Below are 5,140 nucleotides of genomic sequence, written 5' to 3' on the forward strand. Positions count from 1 at the left end.
TGACCTTAGATTAGGTCTCTCTAGACTGTGTTTTAGGCCTCCTTTAGACAACGGATTAGGGCTCCTTTTGGCTGCGAATTGGAGCTCCCTTTGACTGCGGCTAGGGCATGTATACCTGCGGCTAGGGCTCCTCCAAGACTCCTCTTTTAGGGATGCGTAGAAGGCATCTTGACTAGCTGCATAGAACCCTTTTTTCACTACGTTAAAATCTCCTCCATGATAGTGTTAGGATCTAGGGCATCCTCTAGGGCAACGTATCCTCTTTAGATTTCTCCTCCCACCAAAACCCAAAGACAAGTGGAGAGGAAGAGATCACCATGAGGATGTGTATAAATGACTTTCAAGGCACCTCTATTTATACTAAAACGTTGAGTACAAGAGGGGTTTATTTGGTTGCTGGCCGACCTTGACGAATTGTTCCATAACACAAATAAATTCATATCTCCATGAATACTTATCGGAATCCAATGATTTTTAGATCAATCCTACACCTCTCAATGAGAGGAATCCAAGAAAAATATCAGCTGCCATATATAAGATGACCCACATGGAGTTTGGCCCTAGTTGTCAATTTTAACAATAATTATTCACACATTCCTATACCGAAGTTTTGGAATGCATAACATGTTTAGTTTCAACATCCAATTTAATTTATATGTATATATCCTCACTGTTAGATTGCCAATTTGCTTATAGAAACTGTTTTTTTTGTGATTAAATTAGCTACCCCAATATTCTAATTTCTTTTTGTTTTGAGCTACATACTTGGTTTTGGTGGAGTTTGTTGCTGTAGCATATCTTATCTCCTTTTTCAGAGTTGTCCAACTCAAAGTAATTGTGCTTATAACATGGTTGTTGTCCATTTGTCTTCTTTTGTGTTGTCTAGTACATAAATTTTTTCCATCGTACAATTTTTTTTTTCCTTTTTTCCCTTCATTCACCATAGGGTTTTATGATTGCCAATTGGTTTGTAAGGAAATATTAATCTTGTGGTTGTTTTCTCTTTTAACACTTCTGCACAAAGATCAACTTTCAAAGCATTATGAGTTGCTGTGTAAGAGGTTAGAGAAGAAGATAACAAAGAGGTTGTGGGAAAGGTGGTAGATGATATGGTTGTGGAGGTCATTATAAATTCCATTCTCTTCACCAATTAACACAATCCTTTAATTGGAATTTTTGAAAGAAACTGGTTCGTTGGTGAAGGACATCAGTTGGGTTGGCCTTCTGTAGCTCATGCCAATACTTGAATTGAACATGCTAGCACTCATGTTCCTTTTGTTAGCAACCTTGAAAAATAATTCAAAAAACAAAGCTTGAAGATGAAAAGAAATAAATCTTGAAATGGGGGTTGAACTCTTTTCCTTTCAATATGTTTTGGATGGAGTTTAGATGTTAGTGTGCAAAAAATATTTAGTCTTTGTGATGATGATTGAGTCTTCTTTTTTTGGTTTGTAACTAGACAAGAATTTGTATTGTTGGTTCTAGGAATCACTGTATAGTTGCATCCACTTGGGTCAACATGCCCCGATAGCTTGAACAATGTCCCAATCTGAACTCCTCTCGTCATTAAACCTCGCTCTATGAATCATCTTGCATGAATCCATTCTATTAACGTATATGAGGTTTCTGGCCACACTTGGAATATTTAGCCCACCCGATAGTATTTTATACCTCTTGCCTTTGAGCATTTGTCGAACTCGTCCTTATTCGACTATCTTGGTTGTCAAATGATCCCTCAAGCATACAACACCTCCATCATATTCTTCATATTTGCAAAATCATTCCCTTTGAGGTGTCATATGATAGGATGCTCATGATTGATTAACCGTGCCTTATGATTTGATTTTGTACTTGTCAAAGCTAAGTACACATCACCTCCATCCTAAGAAGTCATTCCTATGGTCAACTACATCTTGTTGGATCCCTTGCTCTGCTATGCAATCTTTGACTTATAGTCTTTTTTGTAATGCCTTGCTTTATCACATTTCTAGTATTTTCTCCTAGATCGAACTTGAGACTTAGATCTTCCCTTTGACATAGATTTCTCTTTGGATCTTCTATTTGACTTACCTTTATCTTTGTTGACTGATCAATCTCTCACTGACAAAGCATCCTTGATTGATCCTTTCGTGTTTTCTTGTCTCATCTCCTCTGACAACATAGATGCGACCACATCATCAAGCGTTAAGTTAATGTGGTTGTATTACTCCCAATAGCCACGACTAGACTATCCCATGAGTTTGGAAAAAAACACAACAAATTGATACATTTTTTGATGTTAGCTGACTTATCACTGTATTGAATGCATTCAAGTGCTATGTGATTGACTTATCCTTTCTCATCATTAGAAGGTACAACTTTTGAAGAAACAATTTGTTTACGAGGGATTTCAATTGGTACAAGTTCCCCAACTTTTCTTACCGTTTCTTAGCAATGTCTTTTCCTGAGACATTCATCAATATTGAATCTCCAAGACAAAGTTGAATAGTACTTGCTTTTCTTTCGAGTTTCTCCCAATCCATCGTCAACATGCTAGTTGGAGGTGTTCATGGATGCACAATGATCCACTATCTTTGATCCACATGGATATCTTCAATTTTATGCTTACATAACTAAAAAATTACGGCCATTAAACTTCTTGATCTTAGTGCTTGTAGTGTTGGCGATCCTTCTTTAAACAAAGCACTATTTGAATTCTCCCATTGAGACTAGCGTTTTTCTAGACTAAGAAACTAGATCTAGGTTCAAGATCACACAACCGTTAGCAACATAGGCACCCCCACAAAATTACTTTGCATGCATTAGTAAAATTTCAAACTAATAACATCATCTTTGAGTCGGTGATTAGTCCCACGTTCTCATAGTAGTGGTTAGCCCATGAGATGGATTCCTAGAGGTGCGGTGGCTAGTTCAACAACCCTCGATGTACTTGGGGGAATCAGACTTGGGTCAAAGATTTGATACCATAGTCGATCGATGTACTTGGAGGAATCAAACTTGGGTCAAAGCTTTGATACCATAGTCGATCTTACTACTACAATAGACTCAATGATCTATGACCATAAATCTCTATAAAAGAGATTTAAGACAAAAAAATTAGTATTACAGTAGACTCAATGATCTATGACCACAAATCTCTATAAAAGAGATTTAAGACAAAAAAAACAACCTTAAAAACCCTTATTTGGTAAATGCAAATAACTTTTGAGCTTCATCACTCTTATATTCTCCCCATTATTTAGTCAAATTACAACAGAAGTCTGCCTTCATCCACACTTAAGGCTAGTGTTCTTATTACATTATTCGATCTCTACTCATCATGAATCTCTCATTTTCTTACACAACCTTAAATCATGCTCTATTTATAGGCACAAAAAACCCTAATTTGTAACATCCAAATTAGTTACAAAAATTTGAATCTCATTAGCCAAAGATCTTGAGGATCTTGGGATTTGTAACTGTTTCTAACCTGGTTTGGTTGTAGTTGATGCCACTCAACCACTAGTCGACCACCAATCTTAGTCAAGCACATGTGCCCTTGACCACAATTGCTTGTATCTGTTCCATTGACTGTCGACCACCAATCTTAGTCAAACACATGTGCCCTTGACCACAATTGCTTGAATCTGTTCCATTGACTGTTGACTTCTATTGATTGCTTCATCGACTTGGCTTGATTGTCAACTTTTCAAGTTGACCAAACTATCCAATCAGTGTTTCGCCTCAATTTCCTTCAACTAAATTGTTGAAGTTCACTCCAATTTTTTCACTCCAACGAGCCAGTTGACTGACTGCACTCTAATCGACTGAGTTTAATTTGCAAAAAAATATAACAACTTTACAATAATTTATTTTCTGTTTTTCAACAAACTTTGTTTCATTTCTTTTAGAATTTCCTTGTAGTATTTTTTCGGGTTATTGTTTTGCTTCGATTTAGTTATTTAAAATTTCTCTTCTCAATGACATGTGGTATTTTAACTTATGGTTTTTGTTTAGCTCCAAATTCATTACGATGTAGAACCAGATGTTACTCATTTTTGTTTGTTGTTTCCTTTTGTTGGAAGTGTTTAAAATTTTTCCCTTCACAATGCTAATTGTTTTTTTTTAAAGCTTATGGTTTTTGTTGAGCTCCAAATCATTATGATGTATACAATGTATGTTTGCCTTGAGGCAAACACAATATTTTTAGTTTTTTATTGTTTCAGAACTTGTTAATGTGGAGTGTCAGATCATTTTCGGATTATGCAGTGCACCAATACTTAAATGGTAAGTATGGGTGAATAGGTATGTTGTGTCTAAATGAGCGCATGACTAACTATTAGAACTCCCCACGTGAAAGAATTCGATGCTTTATGGCTCTGCATCATTTCTGTGTTGGCACACCAAAGCATGTTTATTATATCACATCACCCCTGGTTTTTTATCCGAAGGATATTTGATTTAAATTTTTTGAATTTTATTTTATGATTAATTAAAACCTAATACATAAAGTCTTATAATTAATTATTATCCCGTAAATATGATTAATTAACTGAAGTTAATAAAATATATAGTGATGGTATTGGTTTTTATTTTATGATTAATTAAAACATAATCCATAGTCTTATAATTAATAATTATCGGGTAAATATGATTAACTAATTGAAGTTAATAAAGTATATAGAGATGGTATTGGATTTAAATTTTTTGAATTTTATTTAATAATTAATTAAAACATAATACATGGAGTCTTATAATTAATTATTATTAGGTAAATATGATTAATTAATTGAAGTTAATAAAATATATAGTGATGGGATTGGATTTTGTGTATTGAGATATTGTACATTCTGAATTTAAGCTAAAATATATAGTGATGTTATTGGATTTTGTGTATTGAAATATTGTACATTCTGAATTTAAGCTAAAATATATAGTGATGTTATTGGATTTTATGTATTGAGATACATTCTGAATCTAAGCTAAAGGAATTTTGTTTTTGTTTTTGTATAGTCAAGTACAAGATGTAATCACTTAACAATGAATAGATATGGATACACCACACAAATAATATGATATTCCTCGTGATGTTATTGGATTTTGTGATTGAGATATTGTACATTCTGAATCTAAGCTAAAAGAATTTTGTTTTTGTTTATAT

The sequence above is a fragment of the Pinus tabuliformis genome, chromosome 5_2 (assembly GCF_031772625.1).
Source record: "Pinus tabuliformis cultivar Carrire ecotype Pingquan chromosome 5_2, CPIR1, whole genome shotgun sequence".
Classification (NCBI taxonomy): Eukaryota; Viridiplantae; Streptophyta; class Pinopsida; order Pinales; family Pinaceae; genus Pinus; species Pinus tabuliformis.